This window comes from Heptranchias perlo, chromosome 2 (genome assembly GCF_035084215.1).
Source record: "Heptranchias perlo isolate sHepPer1 chromosome 2, sHepPer1.hap1, whole genome shotgun sequence".
Taxonomy (NCBI): domain Eukaryota; kingdom Metazoa; phylum Chordata; class Chondrichthyes; order Hexanchiformes; family Hexanchidae; genus Heptranchias; species Heptranchias perlo.
Genome location: NC_090326.1, coordinates 119420562 through 119442011, shown reverse-complemented (window position 1 = coordinate 119442011; position 21450 = coordinate 119420562). Strand labels below are relative to the sequence as shown.

General features: G+C 43.7%; 1 long non-coding RNA gene across 1 annotated transcript in view; it reads right to left on the bottom strand.

Annotated features, from left to right (window-relative positions):
- Positions 1-21194, bottom strand: part of LOC137342555 (uncharacterized) — a 29647-nt gene extending 8453 nt beyond the window's left edge. Inside the window, exons 1-2 of the long non-coding RNA XR_010967288.1 lie at positions 21109-21194; positions 14383-14479 (exon numbers count right to left, since the gene is read on the bottom strand). This is a non-coding gene — a long non-coding RNA (uncharacterized lncRNA). The remainder of the gene's footprint in view (positions 1-14382; positions 14480-21108) is intronic.
- Between the last annotated feature and the right edge of the window lie 256 nt (positions 21195-21450).

Sequence of the window (21450 nt, the reverse complement as noted above, 5' to 3'; positions counted from 1 at the left end):
AAGGCAAACGTAGGTCCCTTAGAGGATGAGACCGGGAAATTAATGGTGGGAAACATGGAGATGGCAAAAATGCTGAACAAATATTTTGTTTCAGTCTTTACAGTAGAGGACACTAAGAATATCCCAACACTGGACAAACAGGGGACTCTCGGGGGGGAGGAGCTAAATACGATTAAAATCACTCAGGAGATGGTACTCAGTAAAATAATGGGACTCAAGGCGGATAAATCCCCTGGACCTGATGGCTTCCATCCTAGGGTCTTGAGGGAAGTGGCAGTAGGGATTGTGGATGCTTTGGTGATAGTTTTCCAAAATTCCCTGGACTCAGGAGAGGTCCCGGCAGATTGGAAAACTGCTAATGTAACACCGTTATTTAAAAAGGGTAGTAGGCAGAAGGCTGGAAATTATAGGCCAGTTAGCTTAACATCTGTGGTGGGTAAAATTTTGGAGTCTATTATTAAGGAGACAGTAACGGAACATTTAGATAAGCATAATTTAATAGGACAAAGTCAGCATGGCTTTATGAAGGGGAAGTCATGTCTGACAAATTTGCTTGAGTTCTTCGAGGATATAACGTATAGGGTGGATAAAGGGGAACCAGTGGACGTAGTGTATTTAGACTTCCAGAAGGCATTCGACAAGGTGCCACATAAAAGATTATTACTTAAGATAAAAAATCACGGGATTGGGGGTAATATTCTGGCATGGGTGGAGGATTGGTTATCGAACAGGAAGCAGAGAGTTGGGATAAATGGTTCATTTTCGGACTGGCAACCAGTAACCAGTGGTGTTCCACAGGGGTCGGTGCTGGGTCCCCAACTCTTTACAATCTATATTAACGATTTGGAGGAGGGGACCGAGTGCAACATATCAAAATTTGCAGATGATACAAAGATGGGAGGGAAAGTAGAGAGTGAGGAGGACATAAAAAACCTGCAAGGGGATATAGACAGGCTGGGTGAGTGGGCGGAGATTTGGCAGATGCAATATAATATTGGAAAATGTGAGGTTATGCACTTTGGCAGGAAAAATCAGAGAGCAAGTTATTTTCTTAATGGCAAGAGACTGGAAAGTACTGCAGTACAAAGGGATCTGGGGGTCCTAGTGCAAGAAAATCAAAAAGTTGGTATGCAGGTGCAGCAGGTGATCAAGAAAGCCAACGGAATGTTGGCTTTTATTGCTAGGGGGATAGAATATAAAAACAAGGAGGTATTGCTGAAGTTATATAAGGTATTGGTGAGACCGCACCTGGAATACTGCATACAGTTTTGGTCTCCATACTTAAGAAAAGACATACTTGCTCTCGAGGCAGTACAAAGAAGGTTCACTCGGTTAATCCCGGGGATGAGGGGGCGGACATATGAGGAGAGGTTGAGTAGATTGGGACTCTACTCATTGGAGTTCAGAAGAATGAGAGGCGATCTTATTGAAACATATAAGATTGTGAAGGGTCTTGATCGGGTGGATGCAGTAAGGATGTTCCCAAAGATGGGTGAAACTAGAACTAGGGGGCATAATCTTAGAATAAGGGGCTGCTCTTTCAAAACTGAGATGAGGAGAAACTTCTTCACTCAGAGGGTGGTAGGTCTGTGGAATTTGCTGCCCCAGGAAGCTGTGGAAGCTACATCATTAGATAAATTTAAAACAGAAATAGACAGTTTTCTAGAAGTAAAGGGAATTAGGGGTTATGGGGAGCGGGCAGGAAATTGGACATGAAGCTGAGTTCGGATCGGTCAATGCCCTGTGGGTGGCGGAGAGGGCCCAGGGGCTATGTGGCCGGGTCCTGCTCCGACTTCTTGTGTTCTTTAGATTTGTGGTTGGGATCAGATCAGCCATGATCTTATTGAATGGCGGAGCAGGCTCGAGGGGCCGATTGGCCTACTCCTGCTCCAATTTCTTATGTTCTTATGTTCTTATTAGGCTTTTTGATTATTTTCTGCACCTGTTCATGACACTTCAATGATCTATGTACCTGAACCCCTAAGTCCCTTTGGACATCCACTGTTTTTAAACTTTTTACCATTTAGAAAGTACCCTGTTCTATCCTTTTTTGGTCCAAAGTGGATGACCTCACATTTGCCTACATTGAATTCCATTTGCCACAGTTTTGCCCATTCACCTAATCTATCAATATCGCTTTGTAATTTTATGTTTTCATCTACACTGCTTACAATGCCACCAATCTTTGTGTCATCGGCAAACTTAGATATGAGACTTTCTATGCCTTCATCTAAGTCGTTAATAAATATTGTGAATAATTGAGGCCCCAAGACAGATCCCTGCGGGACTCCACTAGTCACATCCTGCCAATGTGAGTTCCTACCCATTATCCCTACTCTCTGTCGCCTTTCACTCAGCCAACTTCCTAACCAAGTCCATACTTTTCCCTCGATTCCGTGGGCTTCTATCTTAGCTAACAGTCTCTTATGTGGGACTTTTTCAAATGCCTTCTGGAAGTCCATATAAATAACATCCATTGGCATTCCCTTGTCCACTACTTTAGTCACCTCTTCAATACCATATTTCTGCTCTCTCCCCATACCTCTTGATGCTTTTTGTGTCTTGAAATCTATCTAGCTCTTTCTTAAATATATTCAGTGACTTGGCCTCCACAGCCTTCTGTGGTATAGAATTCCACAGGTTTACCATCCTCAAGTTAAGTAATTTCTCCTCATCTCAATCCTAAATGTCCTACCCTGTATCCTGAGACTGTTACCCCTCCTTCTGGAGCTCCCAGCCAGGGAAACATCCTCCCTGCATCCAGTCTGTCTAGCCCTGTCAGAATTTTATATGTTTCAATGAGATCCCCTCTCATTCTTCTAAACTCGAGTGAATACAGGCGAGTCGACCCGATCTCTCCTCATACGACAGTCCTGCCATCCCAGGAATCAGGCTGGTGAACCTTCGCTGCACTTCCTCCATGGCAAGTATGTCCTTTCTTGGGTAAGGAGACCAAAACTGCACACACTACTCCAGATGTGGTCTCACCAAGGCCCTGTATAACTGCAGTAAGACATCCTTGCTCCTGGTTTAGATAGAGAGAAACTGTTCCCATTGGCGGAAGGGTCAAGGACCAGAGGACATAGATTTAAGCTGATTGGCAAAAGAACCAAAGGTGATGTGAGGAAAAACGTTTTTACATAGCGAGTGGTTAGGATCTGGAATGTACTGCCTGTGGGGGTGGTGGAGGCAGATTCAATCATGGCCTTCAAAAGGTTACTGGATAAGTACCAGAAGGGAAAAAATTTGCAGGGGTACGGGGATAGGGCGGGGAGTGGGACTTGCTGGATTGATCTTGAAGAGAACCAGCATGGACTCGATGGGCCGAATGGCCTCCTTCTGTGCTGTAACCATTCTATGATTCTATAAGCCTGGAAATCATAGAGAGGGCTTCATATATGAATCTCTGACATACATTATTTGTTGGGCAAGTGATTGGCTGCACCTAGTCCACCATGGAGGGAATGAAACTAATTTTTCAACAAAACAGAAAATGGTGGTACTACACATTCAGTCTGATAGCATCTGATAAAATAAAAGGTACATTTGGATTCAGACCATTCATCAGAACTGAAAAAGGAAGACAATCCCCTATAGGATTGATCAAAATATAAAAGGAAGGGTGAACAACAGACAGGAGCAGATTTTCCTCTTTTGTGCTTGAGTGTAAATAATTGCCTGTAACAGACTGCCCAATTATCCATCTAAATATTTAATTGGATAGATAATTGGGCAGCTTCATTACAGGTGTGGGTTGCTTCCCGCCTATGTGCTCCACCCAGGTGCAAAAGTGGAGAATCTGTCACATGCAGTCAGATAGGTCAGCAACTGTTACAAAAGCAGGAAATGGGTTTTAATAGTCTGTGAACTGATCGTTGTAAAAACTGGAAAGAAGTGGAAAGTGTTGGATGATAATTAAAACGGCAGTCTATGAAAAATCATCAGGAAAATAAAAGTAAAACAGCTGTAAAATGGTAAAGACAATGTAGAATGTGAATGGCAGAGACTGTCAGGAAAATGGGGGAAAGAGTTCAGGTCTAAAGTCCTTGGGCCCAAAATTGCAGGATCAGGGAGCTCAGAAATATAGTGCAATCCTGGTGGAGGAGAGGAGATATGGGGCAGGATCTGGATCCACTCGGTTCTGCCCCGTGTAACTTACGCAGGAAATTGGGCCGGGGGACGATGGGCAATTTTTGAACTCACTCCCTTGACATCCTGGACAGACTTTGGGGGCATTCCCAGGCACCCTGATAGGCCCAGAGGAACTCACATCTGCTGAGAGAAGGCATGGGTTCTGTTTTGAGCGATCAAAGTTCATTACATCAAAACTACAGCACAGAAATAGGCCATTCGGCCCAACTGGCCTATGCCGGTGTTTATGTTCCACGAGTCTCCTCCCTCCCTACTTCATCTAACCCTATCAGCATACCCTTCTATCCCTTTTTCCTACATGTGCTTACCCCTTAAATGCATCTATTCTATTTGCCTCAACTACTCCTTGTGGTAGTGCGTTCCACATTCTTACCACTATTTGGGTAAAGAAGTTTCTCCTGAGTTCCTTATTGGATTTATTAGCGACTATTTTATATTTATGACCACAAGTGGAAATATTTTCTCTACATCTACCCTATCAAACCCTTTCATTATCTTAAAGACCTCTATACGGTCACCCCTCAGCCTTCTCTTTTCTAGAGAAAAGAGCCGTGGCCTGTTCAGCCTTTCCTGATAAGTAGATCCTCTCAGTTCTGGTATCATCCTTGTGGATCTTTTTTGCACCCTCTCCAATGCATCTATATCCTTTCTATAATATGGAAACCAGAACTGTTCACAGTACTCCAAATGTGGTCTAAACAAGGTTCTATACAAGTTTAACATAACTTCTCTGCTTTTCAATTCTATCCCTCTAGAAATGAACCCCAGTTCTTGATTTGCCTTTTAAATGGCCTTAATAACCTGCATCATTGCTGTACTCCTAAATCCCTTTGCTCCTCTATCCCATTTAAACTCTTATTATCCAAGCAGTATGTGGCTTCCTTATTCTTCCGACCAAAATGCACGACCTCACATTTATCTATATTGAAATGAATTCGCCAATTATATGCCCATTCTGCAAGTATATTAATGTCCTCTTGCATTTTGACGCATTCTTCCTTTGTATTAACTACACCCCCAAATTTGGCGACATCCATAAATTTTGAAATTGTACTTACGATTCCCGAATCCAAATCGTTGATGTAAATTATGAACAACAGTGGTCCCAGCACCGATCCTTATGGAACATCACTTCCCATCTTTTGCCAGTCTGAGTAGCTACCTTTAACCCTTAGGGCCCGATATTACCATGGCGGCGGGTAGATTGGGCGCGTGGGTAACACGCCCGGTGAAATCAGTCTGCCCCGCGCGCGATCGCAGGCTGATTGGATCCACTTACCTGTTCTTCCGGGTTCCCCGCTGCTAAGCTGCGCGGCGGGCGGACTGCGCATGCGCAGTAAGGTCTGTCAGCTGGAGGAGCTCTATTTAAAGGGGCAGTCCTCCACTGACTGATGCTGCAAGAAATAGGAAAAATTACAGCATGGAGCAGCCCAGGGGGAAGGCTGCTCCCAGGTTAATGATGCCTCACTCCAGCTCTTATTGGATGGGATGAGGAGGAGGAGGAGGACAGAGATCTTGGCCCCCCCCCCCCCCCCCCCGGCGGGCAGAAGGAAGCGGCCTGCATCTGCTACCAAGAAGGCCTGGCTCGAGGTGGCAGAGGAGGTCACCTGCACCACCAACAAATCGCCAACCTGCATACAGTGCAGGAGGCGCTGCAATGACCTAAGTAGGTCAGCCAAAGTGAGTACACTTACTCATTCCCCTACGCTCCATCTGCCACATCACCGCCCCCACCCCACATTTCCTTCTGCACTGCCAACACTACTCTGTCACATCACCCCTCACACCCACTCAAACCTCATCCTCATCTTACCTGCACTTACTCACCTCGCCAGTACTCATCCCGCCACTACCACTCAACCCAATCCTCGTACAATCTCATGGCTCTATCTCATACCCTCTCATGCATCTCTTTCACAGTCAGCCTCACTCAACCTGCCACTACCTGTGCTGCATCCACAGGGCATGCATCACATATGTGCAGTAGGAAGCGTAAGGCAAACGTGTCGTGAGCATGAAGGGGATGCACAAGGGTGTTTGAGGGTTTGTCATGGTTTTTACTTATATTTAATTTCTGATCAACTCACATTACATATTATATTGGCACCACTACTGCCACATCTTTGCGAATCTTGTCTGGTTTGTGCAATAATGCCCTTTCCTGAGGATCGCAATGAAGACCCACAACTGATGCCACCCATTGTGTCACTGCAGAGTGGGTGTAGGTGTATTTGCAGGGCTCTTTTGTGCAGACGACTGAGAGACATCGGCGATGTCCCCGGTGGCACCCTGGAAGGACGTGGAGGAGAAGTTGTTGAGGGCAGTGGTGACTTTGACAGCGACAGGTGAGAAGATGGTGCTCGGGCCAGCCGGGAGCAGCTTGGCATGAAGGAGGCTGCAGGTGTCCACAACTACATGTCGAGTGACTCTGAGCCTCCGTGTGCACTGCTGCTCAGAGAGGAGCAGGAAGCTGAGCCTCGGTCTGTGGACCCTGTGGCGAGGGTAGTGCCCTCTGCGACGCATCTCTCTCTGCGGTTGCCCTCCCTCCTGCTGCGCAGGTGGATGTGTCACAGCACTGTGTTGTGGAGCTCCACGTGTCAGAGGTAGACGGCGTGATCGGCGAGGCTGGTGATGCTGTTCGCCCTCCGAGGAGGTCATGGCTGCAGCTACAGCGGCCCCCATCCAGAAGGTGTACATCTGAGGGGGTCCGCAAGGTAGGTACATGTCTCTGGACCCCGGGGTAAGTGTGCAAGTTGGTGAATTTTGTTGTTAGGAGGAGGGTGGTGGAGGCCAAACTTTGTCCAAAGTGACAGAGTGGCCTCCTGCAATGAGTGAGGGTCCCCCCCTCCCCACCTGTCAAATGGACCTTTGCAGCTGCCACAGGCTGATGGCTGCAACACGTCCATTTGAACTGGGAGTGTTTCCCCCAGTACGGGAAACAGTCTCAGTCAGTTGCAAAGTCCCATCCCTCCTGAAATAACAGGTCAATCAGGTCTGTAAACATCCTGAAGTACCTGTTCAAGTACTTTAAGTGGCACCCCGCCGACTTTAATTGCCGGCGGGAGTCCCACATGCAGGGGTCCCACATGCGGGGGCTGCGCGCGCACGTCAGCGCATCAGTGGGAACCCGGAAATGGGGCAGGTTGGAGCCGGGCTCCGGACCCGCCCCGGGAATCCCCGATTTTTGCAGCCCCCCCGCCACGAACGCACCTGATCACGAGTGCGAAAATCGAGCCCTTACTCTCTGTTTTCTGTTTTGTAGCCAACTTGCTCTCCATTCTGCTACTTGTCTTCTGACTCCACCTGCTCTGACCTTAGCCACGAGTCTACAATGCGGTACCTTATCGAAGGCCTTTTGAAAATCCAAATATATTACATGTTAGAGGGTATTCTGAGAGACAGGATCTACGGGCATTTAGAGAGGCAGGGACTGATTAGAAACAGTCAGCATGGTTTTGTGAGAGGAAAATCATGTCTCACAAATTTGATTGAGTTTTTTGAAGGGGTAACCAAGAAGATAGATGAGGGCTGTGCAGTAGACGTGGTCTACATGGACTTTAGCAAAGCCTTTGACAAGGTACCGCATGGTAGGTTGTTACATAAGGTTAGATCTCACGGGATCCAAGGTGAGGTAGCCAATTGGATACAAAATTGGATTGACGGCAGAAGACAGAGGGTGGTTGTAGAGGGTTGTTTTTCAAACTGGAGGCCTGTGACCAGCGGTGTGCCTCAGGGATCGGTGCTGGGTCCGCTGTTATTTGTTATTTATATTAATGATTTGGATGAGAATTTAGGAGGCATGGTTAGTAAGTTTGCAGATGACACCAAGATTGGTGGCATTGTGGACAGTGAAGAAGGTTATCTAGGATTGCAACGGGATCTTGATAAATTGGGCCAGTGGGCCGATGAATGGCAGATGGAGTTTAATTTAGATAAATGTGAGGTGATGCATTTTGGTAGATCGAATCGGGCCAGGACCTACTCCGTTAATGGTAGGGCGTTGGGGAGAGTTATAGAACAAAGAGATCTAGGAGTACAGATTCATAGCTCCTTGAAAGTGGAGTCACAGGTGGATAGGGTGGTGAAGAAGGCATTCAGCATGCTTGGTTTCATTGGTCAGAACATTGAATACAGGAGTTGGGATGTCTTGTTGAAGTTGTACAGGGCATTGGTGAGGCCACACTTGGAGTACTGTGTACAGTTCTGGTCACCCGATTATAGAAAGGATATTATTAAACTAGAAAGAGTGCAGAAAAGATTTACTAGGATGCTACCGGGACTTGATGGTTTGACTTATCGGGAGAGGTTGGATAGACTGAGACTTTTTTCCCTGGAGAGTAGGAGGTTTAGGGGTGATCTTATAGAAGTCTATAAAATAATGAGGGGCATAGATAAGGTAGATAGTCAAAATCTTTTCCCAAAGGTAGGGGAGTCTATAACGAGGGGGCATAGATTTAAGGTGAGAGGGGAGAAATACAAAAGGGTCCAGAGGGGCAATTTTTTCACTCAAAGGGTGGTGAGTGTCTGGAACGAGCTGCCAGAGGCAGTAGTAGAGGCGGGTACAATTTTGTCTTTTAAAAAGCATTTGGACAGTTACATGGGTAAGATGGGTATAGAGGGATATGGGCCAAGTGCAGGCAACTGGGATTAGCTTAGTGGTATAAACTGGGCGACATGGACATGTTGGGCCGAAGGGCCTGTTTCCATGTTGTAAACTTCTATGATTCTATTCTATGTGCTGCATTATCCTTGTCTACTCTTTCTGTTACTTCTTCAAAGAATTCAGTAAGGTTGGTCAAGCATAACCATCCCTTTTGAAATCCATGCTGACTATTTATCATATTTTGGTTCTCTAGATGTTTTTCTATTGCATCTTTGAGTAAAGATTCCATTATCTTTCCTACCACTGACATTAAGCTAACTGGTTTATAGCTCACTGGACTTGTTCTATCTCCCTTTTTAAATATAGGAATCATATTAGCAGTCCGCCAGTCCTCTGGCACTATTTCAGTTTCTAATGAATTTTTATATATATGTAATAGTGCCTCTGCTATCTCCTCCCTAACCTCTCTTAATATGCATCTCAAAGTTTGATTAGTTTATCAATTATCTCCCCCCTTTATATCTTAAATGTTTTTATGTCCTTTTTGATCTCTTCTAATGTCATGCCCACCATGTTAGTCTCCCTGGTAAATACTGAGGCAAAGTGACTATTTAATATTTCTGCCATTTCGCTGTCATTACCTGTGAGTTTATCTTGTTCATCACTTAGTGGCCCTATCCCTATTCTGATTTTGTTATTCATGTGCCTGTAGAATACTTTACTATTTCTTTTTATATTCCTTGATAATTTAATTTAGTAGTTCCTCTTTGCTTTCCTAATTGTTTTTTTGACTGTTAATTGATCCCAGAGGGATTGATAACCTTAAACCGGCTGCTCAGACATTCCCTGTAGGGATTAAAGTTTAGTTAAGCTTTTTAAATCATTGGCCCCAGGGTCTTGGGTGTCCCCTCTCTGAAGGGCAGAGTGCCACTTCGAGTTCTGCCATCTCATCGGGACAGGTATCTCTCTTGTGCCATTTCAGGCTTGGGCTCCCCAGCTCAAATATGTAAATTACCCCATCCCAGTGATTTGGGCTGGCGTCAACAGCAGGACAAAGCAGTTGGCAGAAGTCCCCTTCTGTCACATTTCACCTCCCTTGAAAGCATTCCCAGAATTTCAGGGCCTTTTCTCGTACCTTAGACCTGCAGCATACCAAATAGATAGATGAGATATTGGGAGTAAATTGGTGAGTCTCTGCCCCCAGCACAGAGCCTCACTAACAATGAGCACGGGAGCAGAGATAGGACTAACATTTTCTGACTTGCACTTTCTGCTAGCGAGGCATCACGCTGAGAACGGAGCCTTGCAAAATTACCCCAATCATTCTTAAAGTTTACATGAGCTTCACTGGAGCCTTAAGTTAAGTGTAGTCAAAGTGGGAGTAGGAGTGGGAGGGGTTGAATGATGAACCACAAGGCGGTTGGGATCATGCCTGTGAACAGAATAGAGATTGCTCCAAAACAGTCACCCAACTGCATTCTATCCGCAAGTACGATCATCTCCATTCTGTCTCTACGAGCATAATCCTGGCCTTCCTATGGATCGCCATTTTTATGGCACCTCCAATTTCAATTCTGACCTTTCCATCTTTGGCTTCCTGTTCTGCTCCAAGCAAACTCATCATTAACTTCAGAAACCGTGGCCCTGATTTTAATTGGGGGGGGGGGGGGGAGTAAACGTTGCGTGCAAGCCCCGAAGCGGGTGGTGCACCTAGAAACAACGGAGACGTCAAGGTTTGACTGTGCCTCATTTCAATAAATTTCTTCCGACTCCTGCCTAAACCCAGTCAGAACCATTATCAGGCTGGCCGGCAGGCGGAAGCGGGATTTCAGGTGGCAGGACCGTGAGAACTGTCCCTGGCAGTCAGGTAAGTGGTAGGGGTGAGGGCGATCGGAGAAGGCCAGGCCAAGGTTTCCTTGTGAGGAGCACTCTGCTCCTCCTGCCCAAAAGGAAAGTTAAATTTTTAAAAATTTAAACTTACCTGCCTGGGCCTCTTCAGGTCCAAGATCCAGCTCCCGGCAGGTTTGGCCTGACGGGGAATCCGTCACTGCTTCCCTGCTCAGGCTTCAAACTAAAATTGCAGTCGGGTCTCAACGACATCATCGGGACCTGATCTGTGTTTTTAAAGAAGGGCCTCGCTGCCTTCTTGAGGGGGTCCTGCTCAGCCTGCTCAAAAGAGCAGGTTAATATCGGGACCCAGCTGGAAGGCAACAGGAGCACATTGGGTTAGTGACTCGCCTTATTTTAACTTCTAACAGAGTTAAAATTTGGGCCAATATTTTTCACCTGATTTGTGAAATAAATTGATATTGGTAACTTTTGTTTGTATATGGGGTGCCATTTTTGATCTTCATTCTTGGTTTTATGTCAGGTAGGAACATTGCTGGCAATGCAGGTTGGAAATTCATGCCCCTAACCTCATGTCCCCTCATTTCATTATGCCAAAGTTTCCAATGCACAATTTTAGGGGGCAAAAGGAGGCTGCATTGCTGGCATGTGTAAGCCTGCTATTACATAGAATCACATAGAAATTACAACACAGAAACAGGCTGCTTTACCAAACCAGTCCATGTTGGTTTTTATCTTCCACACAAGCAGCAGTTCTAATACCAAGTGCCCACTCTGTTCTTATGTCCCTTTATCCTCTTTCCATCAACTATATATCTAACCTATTCTTATGTTGACATGGTCTCTGCTTGAATCTGATTCAACAGCCTCACGCACTTCTGTGTGAAAAAATTCCTCCTGCTCTCTGTTCTAAATCTCTTAAATTTAATCTTATATCTATATCCCCTTATTCTAAACCCCTCAATAATTGGAAACAGTCTATTTCCATCCACTTGGTCCCATCCCATCATAATTTTAAATACCTCTTTCAAATCAATAACAACTTGCATTTATATAGTGCATTCAGCGTAGTAACACGTCCCAAGGTGCTTTACAGGAGCGTAATCAGACAAAAATTGACATTGAGCCAAAGGATATTTGGACAGGTGACCAAAAGCTTGGTCAAAGAGGTAGGTTTTGAGGAGCATCTTAAAAATGGAGAGAAAGGTGGAGTGGCGGAGTGGTTTAGGGAGGGAATTCCAGAGGTTAGGGTCTAGATGACTGAAGGCACAGCGCCATTGGTGGGGCAAAGGAAGTGAGGGATGCATAAGAGACTGAGTTCAAGGAACGCAGAGTCCTCAGAGGGTAGTAGGGCTGGAGCAGGTTACGGAGATAGGGAAGGGTGAGGCCCTGGAGGGATTTGAACATGAGCATGAGAATTTTAAATTTGTTGTGTTGGTGGACTGGGAGCCAATATAGGTCAGCGAGTACAGGGGTAATGGGTGAACGGGGCTAGGTGCAAGTTAGGATACGGGGCAGCAGAGTTTTGGATAAGATCAAGTTTATGGAGGGTGAAAGATGGGAGGCCGGCCAGGAGGGTATTGGAATAGTCGAGTCTGGAGGTAATAATAGCATGGGTGAGGATTTCAGCAGAGGATGGGCTGAGGCAGGGGCAGTGACCGGTGATAATATGGAGGTAGAAGTAGGCGGTCTTTGTGATGGAGAGGATATTGGGTCGGAAGCTCAGCTCAGAGAATATAGGTTGCTGAGGTTGCGAACAGTCTGGTTCAACCTGAGACAGTGGCCAGGGAGAGGAATGGAATCGGTGGCCAGGGAAACGGAGTTTGTGGCAGGGACCGAAGACAATAGCTTCCGTCTTCCCAATGTTTATTTGGAGGTGCTGAGGTAGCTGGACTCCTTTATACACTGTTGCATGCAATACAAGGTGCAGGGCACACTTGCAGTGGGACATCCTAACACCTTTTGCTTACTGCTTGAAAGTTCTGTTCCAACTCAGTATTGCTATCACAAAGAACATGCTCTCTTCTTTGCAACATTTTCTCTGGAGTGCTGTGACTTCTGCCATTGAGATCTTGGAAACCCAATTAAAAGAAGTCTGCTTCTGCCAGATGGGAAGATTTTGAAGATCGTTTATAGAATCATAGAAAGGTTACAGCACAGAAGGAGTCCATTGAGTCAGTGCCGGCTCTATGCAAGAGCAATCCAGCTAGTCCCACTCCTCCACCCTATCCCTGTAGCCCTGCAATTTTTTTCCTTTCAAGTACTTATCCAGTTCCCTTTCGAAAGCCACAATTGAATCCGCCTCCACCACCAGCTCGGGCAGTGCATTCCAGATCCTAACCACTCGCTGTGTAAAAAAGTTTTTCCTCATGTCACTTTTGGTTCTTTTTCCAATCATCTTAAATCTATGACCTCTGGTTCTAAACCCTTCTGCCAATGGGAACGGTTTCTCTCTATCTAATCTGTCTAGACCCTTCGTGATTTTAAATACCTCCATCAAATCTCCTCTCAACCTTCTCTGTTCCAAGGAGAACAACCCCAGCTTCTCAAGTCTATCCACGTAACTAAAGTCCCTCGTCCCTGGAATCATTCTAGTAAATCTCTTCTGCACCCTCTCTAAGGCCTTCACATTTTTCCTAAAGTGCGGTGCCCAGAACTGGACACAATTCTCCAGTTGTGGTCGAACCAGTGTTTTATAAAGATTCATCATGACTTCTTTGCTTTTGTACTCTATGCTTCTATTTATAAAGCCCAGGATCCCGTATCCTTCTTTAACCGCTTTCTCAACCTGCCCTGCCACTTTCAACGATTTGTGCACATTTACCCGAGATCTCTCTGTTCCTGTATCCCTTTTAGAGTTGTGCCCTTTAGTTTATATTGCCTTTCCTCATTCTTCCTACCGAAATGTATCACTTCGCATTTACCAGGTGGCCGCCTATTTCACCAGCCTGTCTATATCCTCTTGAAGTCTATCACTATCCTCCTCACTGTTCACTACACTTGCAAGATTTGTGTCATCTGCAAATTTGGAAATTGTGCCCTGTACACCCAAGTCCAAGTCATTAATATATATCAAGAAAAGCAGTGGTCCTAGTACCGAACCCTGGGTAACACCACTGTACACCTCCCTCCAGTCTGAAAAACAGCCGTTCACCACTACTCTCTGCTTCCTGTTACTTAGCCAATTCTGTATCCATGCTGCTACTGCCCCTTTTATTCCACGGGCTTCAATCTTGATGACAAGCCTATTATGCGACACTTTATCATACGCCCTTTGAAAGTCCATATACACCATATCAACTGCATTGTCCTCATCTACCCTCTCTGTTACCTCATCAAAAAACTCTATCAAGTTAGTTAAACATAATTTGCCTTTAACAAATCCGTGCTGGCTTTCCCTAATCAATCCACCTTTGTCCAAGTGACTGCTAATTCTGTCCTGGGTTATCGTTCCTAAAACTTTCCCCACCACCGAGGTTAAACTGACTGGCCTGTAGTTGCTGGGTTTGTCCTTACACCCTTTTTAGGCGAAGCATTGATAGCTAAACCCACATGAGAGATACTTTACAGATCATTCTCATGCTGCCAGTTGGGCTTCTGCCTGCAGTGCCCAGCATCAATGACATGCAGAAAGATCCGATGAGGTGACTGGCCAGACAACTTTTTCACCGTAGCTGGGTCTCACAAAGGATTGCACTAAAAGAGAGCAGGCACAGCTTTATCACATGTGGCTGCAGCTGTTGCAGGGACATCGTCTTAAGAGGCTCGCCGCACCCTACCTTTTCCTGACACCACAATTGCTTGTCCCACTTTGGAAGCACTTCATCAGTCATGTCCATCCTCCCAGTCTTCCTCAATGGTACTTGAATTGAAGCACTTTAAACAGAAGTTCAGAAGAGCAAGAGTGAGGATTGTGCAAAAGGTCATTATCAGGCACCCCAATAAATATATACACCATGGTGAGTGCACAAGCTTCTAAACACTAGCAGCAAAAATAATCAATTTCCAAATGCAAACAACAAACAAGCTTTAAGAAAGCCTATTAGTCAGGCCTTATCTGCTCGAGCACTCATGGGGCCAGTTTTCATGGGTAAGGCTAACTAATGCTGTGGGCAAAACCTTGTCTAAACTTGGAAAATTTGAAATGGGACCTGAAAAGCCTCATTAAATATTAAATTCCCAAATCGCACCTTGTAAATTTGGGCGTGCAGGAAACTGAGCATGTGCCAGATATTATGACCACTGTTGGCTGTGGATGAGGGCCTGGCCTTGCAAAATTTACCTGTAGTGTTGAACATCCCCAGCAACGTACCCTGACTTTACATTCAGTAAAGCATCCCTGTGACACCATTGTCAGATTTCTGTTTCCTTCACATCTATTCTTTTGATCACTTGTGAGATTGCCCAGTTAGTGAAGTATGGACAGTTTTGTACTGCAAACTTTGTTGAGAACAGCATTGGAGCTAGCCAGGAGAACAAACTTTCATCCCAATAATCTGAGCTGGATTCAAAACTAGTTTTCAGTCATGAAATGAAAGTCCCCCTGCTCTGTTGTCTTGTTTGTAATGCACTTGATATATATAAGACAAAAGAAAAAGAGGCAAATAGAAATTACATTGCAAAAATGTAAAAATGATTTAAGGGCCAATTTCAGGAAATTGCATCCTCTGCAGGGAGTCTTACCCACAGAGAGCACATAGTAAGATATGGACAGAAAATTGGGAAGTGCCCACAATTTCCAGATAGGTGCTCCTGACGGGTGAGGCTCCATGCAGGAGTGCACAATTGTAAAATTGGCCCTTTAGAGTTAAAGGAGATAGTCTTAACTATCATTCAGGTTTTAAGCTTTGACAGTGAAATGCCAGCAGGCCATTTGACCCAGGTGGGGCCATCACAACTGAATCCATGCTTTCCTCACCTGGTTTCCACCCATATGCACTTCCAGCGGGGGTCACTGCATAGCAATCAAGATTGGGAATCTGACATGATTTTCCCTTCTCTCGTCAGAGGTGCTGAAGCCAATTGTAGTGTCACAACCGCCACTCTGATCAAGGTACAGTACCTCTGTATAGAACCTTTGATCATCCTGGTTTGCATGACTAGACTACTCACTAAATAAACTCACTCATCTATTTGGGGATGCCCAAATTATTTTTTTTAAACAACAAACTTATCATTTCAGTTGCTGGGAAGCTGCTACAAGGACAAAAAAATAGACACTATTGCAGACACCAGCCACCAATGATTCATTAACATAATTTAACATAGCATAATGCAATTTCTATTTTTATGCTGCAGCAGAAATCTTAACATCAGCCATCAAGGGTTGGGGAAAGAGAGACCTGAAATGTGCTGTTCTTTTTCTGCACATCAGAGAGAGCAGATAAGAATTTGTGAACTGTTTGGTCCTGAAATACTGCAGAGATTCTATTGGTCTTCCATCATAAATCTAGTGGGAGACTGGTGGAACCCCAAGGGAAACCATATGAACGGCTATAGTCCATGGAATTTTAGGCTCTTTATGTTTAGTTCTTAGACATTGCCCTACCCCCTCCCCCAGGTGAAATTCTTCAATAATTTTGTTTAAAAAATCAGCATAAGTACAAAATAAAAACTCCCGTTTGTACTTGCATTGATTTTTTCACTAAATTTCCCCCACCTTGGAATTGGATTCACACAAAAAGAAATACATGTGAAGATACCACTTTTTTTTGATTTATCAAATTTTAATAATTAAGGGTAGATTTTCTTAATTCTGCAATCATGCATTAGAAAATCATGAGCAATGGGCAAGGTACCTTGTCACATGTGACGACCTGGACATTCCACTCTATATTGTCACTTTAAAGGTTTTTGTTTTTTTACTGTGCCATATGTGTTTATTCCTTTTCTTTCCTCTTGCCCACTTTTAAATGTATTCATTAATCAACTCACACTATATTGAATTTCATTTGCCATTTATGCGCCCACACTGCAAGCCTGTGCACAAAACCATGAGGGGGTATAATTTCCTTTTTGGGTAAAATGTAAAGTACTCATGTTTCTGGTCTTTTTTAATCCCTGGTGGGTACTCCGCTGTTTCCTGTTGAAGTTTTCATGGTGCCCACATTCACTGATCCCACCCATTAGAAACCAACATGACACACCTACAAAAACACTTATTTTGAGATGTTTCAGGCAACTTAGAAGCTCCTTAACTAATGAAAAAGATGAAATGGTCGCAAGTCCAGCTGGCAAATTCTAGCTTTGTCCCTGGCCCAAATTTACTCAAACCTGGGTTGCTGTGACTTCACAACCTGATCCAGCCTAACTCCCGCTGACTATGAAGTACATTAGCTACTGTATATAATTATAATTTCAACCCATATGTCCATCTTTAGCATAAGCAAGTTCTAATTAATAAAATACTGCAGTGAGCACCCACTGGAAATAAACTGGATGAGGAAATATTGTCATCTTGCCAGTTTCCACAATATACAGTGGAGGCATTGACATACATACAATTGTGTACTGCACTAGTTAATGTCATGTGATATTATAGTGTGCATGCTTGAGCTGTGGCCTTGTTGTTTATTAATTTGGTGTGAGCAGTTCTATTCATTTCACTCATAACTGCACAAAACTATTGTATATGCTAAATATGTCTACACTCTCCAAATCAAGAGTGGCTGACTTGAATTTATAAGTATGAATTTCTTAGTTCTGAATGAAATGCTCACATGTTCAAATGAATAAATTTTGCATGTGTAAGTATTTAACTCATTCAGTGGATATATGAACAGCTGAAAGCCATTTGTAGTTTTGTGGAGGTGGTTTCTCAGATCTCACAAAATCACAAAATAAAGGAAGGACTTTTGGCCCATTTTAGCTCAGCCATCCAGAATAAACCTATAATCCCCCATCACAGCAACAAACTGCTTATGAAATGATTCCGGGGCCTTTGCTTCCATTAGTCTACCCAGAAGTATATCCCACCTGTTGATCATTCCCTTTATTAAGAAATTTCTGATATCAGCCCTAAATTTGCCTTTTGCTACTTTTAACTTGTGCTCTACTGTTGTGAAGTTGTGTTCCAGATTTACGTTTTCTATACCAGTTGTTGTTTTGTATGCTCTATGAGGTCCCTTGTCCATCACATCCTTTCAAGCTGAAAAGCCCAAGTTTCTTCAGTCGTTCTTCATAACTCAGTCCACTGACACTTGGGATTAACCTGCATCTTTTTTCTGCACTACCTCTGGGACTTCAATGCCTTTTCTATGTCTTGGTGACCAGAAATGGATACAATACTCAAGACATGGTCTGACCAGAGCACTGTATAGCTTAACCATGATGTCCTCAGAATTGTACTCTGCTCTTTTGGTTATTTAATTCAGAATTCCGATTGCTTTGTTGATTGGATATGTTAAGTGTTGTGACTTAGCAATGTATACACCACTCATGAAGCATTTCAGTCCATTTTCTCAATACTCTAAACTTGTTTATATTAAATCTTATCTGCTGCTGTTCCTTTCACTAATATTTTATCTAATACTTCCTACAGATTCCTAGCTGCCTCTTCAGATTTCCTCTCTCCATTCCCACACCAGTACTGCATCCTCTCCCCCCATGCCGCTCCAAAGCTTGGTATCATCTGCAAATTTGAATAACTTCCATTGAGCTTCTAAATTGAAGTTGTTAATATAAGTTAGAAACAGTAGAGTCCCAATACCGATTCATGTGAAATCTGAACATGGTTTATTATAAATAAAGATTACCTTATCTTCAAGATAATTGTTGTACCTTTGCAAATCCAAAATGTGACACTAAATGGAGTTCACTTACATGCCCAGCAGAACATTTAATATGAATCACTTTGCAGCAAAATCACAGCAAGACATTTTTCAATGTGGCTATTGCAGTCATTTTGTGAAGGTTTTGATTACAGTGATTACAGTACAAGAACTGTAAAACTGGTTGATACATTTGACTGGTTACTCTGCAGGGAGCTGACTTGCAAAAGATATGCATACTTTAGCAAGAATACGTTTCAGAGAAAAAATGAAAACTGAGATCCACTCAGTTCATTTGCATTGTATTCACTCTGCGATTGGTATCCTCTGCTTGACATTTGTAAAAAAAAAATGCTCACAAAACAAGTTTTTCAGATTACAATAGAGTACATTTGAAAACCCCTAAATTAAAACCAGAGGAAATGGTTTCAAGAATTAGTATGCATCGTCCCAAATCATCAGGCTAATGTATAGAGAAAATGACGGTAATGCTCACTGATATAGAAACTGTTGGCTGGAACTGACAATAACAGTTGGTACATTAGCTTACTGGATTCAAAACTGGTTTAGCAACAGATGAAGAAGGTGATGATCAATGGAAAAAAAAACTCGGGAGGGATAGTGAGCAGTTGAATTCCACAGGGATCTATGCTGGGACTCCTGCTGTTCACGCTATTTATTTATTCTTGTGATATTGTAAGGTTTGGTGATGACACCAAGCTACTTTGCCAGGTAATGAGTGTGAGGGAGATTGATAGTATACAAAGAGATCTAAACTAATTAAGAGGCTGGGCTAAGGAATGGCAGACGGGCTATGCATAAATATAAGTTTATGCACATTAGAATAGCAGCAAGAGAATGCATTTGATGAAGGGCGTTTGGTAAAATGGAATTTTTGTACTGTTATATGGCTAGAATCAGCATGTAAGGGGTTAAATCGGTATCACCGCAATTATTTTTCAAGGAAGAGCACGTCAATTCAGTTCTAGGCATCCCAGCTCTAACAGTCCTTACATATAGAGATTGATTAAAAAAAAATGAGAATAACAGGAAACATAATGGGTCACTTAACTGGAATGGTCACATTCATTGACAAGCATTTTAGGCCGTTAATAGAGATTGCTTACTTTCAATATTGATGAATAGCTTTTGTAAGTTTAATCACTTCCCTATCTCTTAGTCTTAATATACTGAGTGGAGTAATGAGTTTCAAACAAATTCAATTGTTCTCACAACACTCTACTTTTTAGTTTAAGTTGTACACTTCTTAATATAATTATCAGTGTAATACGATGATACAGTTCCCTTAACTTTAATGGCTTAGATACATACAACCTTTGAATGGGTTGCAGTGCACTCGGAACGCTGAGGTGATCGACCTCTTTGTTCATGAGGGTTCTTCCCAATGTCTATCTTCTTAGACGGTATGTTTCCTCGCCATTGGCTCACACCGAAGTGGCTAATTCTATCTTCTTTTATCCTTCCTTAGTGGCGTGGACAGCACGTGATTGCTGGCACGATCGTCCTCTTCAACCACTCTTGATTTGTCATTTGGGTGGTCACATATCCTGATAGGTTACGTTCACTTGTGCATCAAGCTTTTTCCAGTAATTGTTACCCATTCCTTTATACGAACATACAAAATTGACGGGCAGGAAGAGACCAGCTGGTGCATCAAGCCTGCCCCACACCATAATGGCCTGACCATCATGGCTAAACACTTCTTCCCTCCCCTGACCTCCCCCCCTCACACCCACCCCCACAGCCATGTAATCTCCTGGGAGAGACAAAAAGCAGAAAAAACCCAGGGCTAATAAGGGAAAAAATACCCTGTAAAATTCCTCTCCACCCCCCTCACGTGATCGAAACCAGTCCAGGAAATCACATGGACCAAGTGTTATCTATAAAGACACTTACCTTCTATATGATGTGATCTCTGCCCCAGTCAGAAACTGGTCCAGCTCCCACTTGGAAGCATAGAGAGAGTCAGCACCCATCACACCAGCTGGCAATGTATTCCAGAGACTCTCAATTCTCTGGGAAAAGAAGAACTATCTAACATCCAGGCTATTCCTACTCTTCCATAGTATAAACTCACGTCCCCTGGTCCTCCCTAATCTGTTAAACTGAAATAATCTACGAACAGTCATGCTATCCAGCCCTTTAATTATGTTATAGGCCTCTATCAGGTCACCTCTAAGTCTACGCTGCTCTAAAGTGAATAGACCGAGGACCTTGAGCCCATCTGAGTAGCTGAGGTTCTTTAAGCTAGGAATCATTCTTGTAGCTCTTCTCTGGACCTTTTCCAAGGCCACCATATCACCAACCATGAGGGGGGACCAAAACTGGGCACAGGACTCTAGATGCGGTCTGACCAGCGACCTGTATAGTGTCAAAATGGTGTCCTTTGATTTATACTGAGTGGTTTTATTAAACAACCCAATACCTTCTAGCTTTAGCTATAGTTTCTCTACATTGGTCATGAACCTTTAGTGATCTGTACACAATAACACCAAGATCTTGTTGTCGCTCAACCTCTTTCAGTATTGTTCCCTGCAAATGATACGTGTTTTCTGTGTTGGCCCCACCAAACATGCGTAACACTATATTTATCTAAATTAAACACCATTTTCCAATGTGTGTCCCACTCCCCTAGCACATCTAAATCTTTTTGGATTTGATTGTACTCCTCTACCACCTTGTACAGATTTTGGTGTCACCTACAAACTTACTTACCATACTCCCAACACCACTGTCCAGGTCATTAATAAAGACCATGAAGAGTAACGGGTATCTCTGCTAATCTTGACACACCACATGCCTATTCACTCACGATTTTAACAGTTTGAACAGTCTGTGTGGTTGATCACAGTTCGTAAACAAGTCCAGAGTGCATCGCGCGATTCTGCTGACTCACACCAGGTTTTTCAAGATATGACAAATAATTGTCTCTTTTCAAGATATAGGAAGTCATAAGGAAATGTCAAGTAACTGTCTCAAAATCCTTCACTTTTTGGTTTGATTAAATCGTGAGAGGTGTATCATCTGCTGGGTTTGTTTCAGGATTTTCTGGGGTGG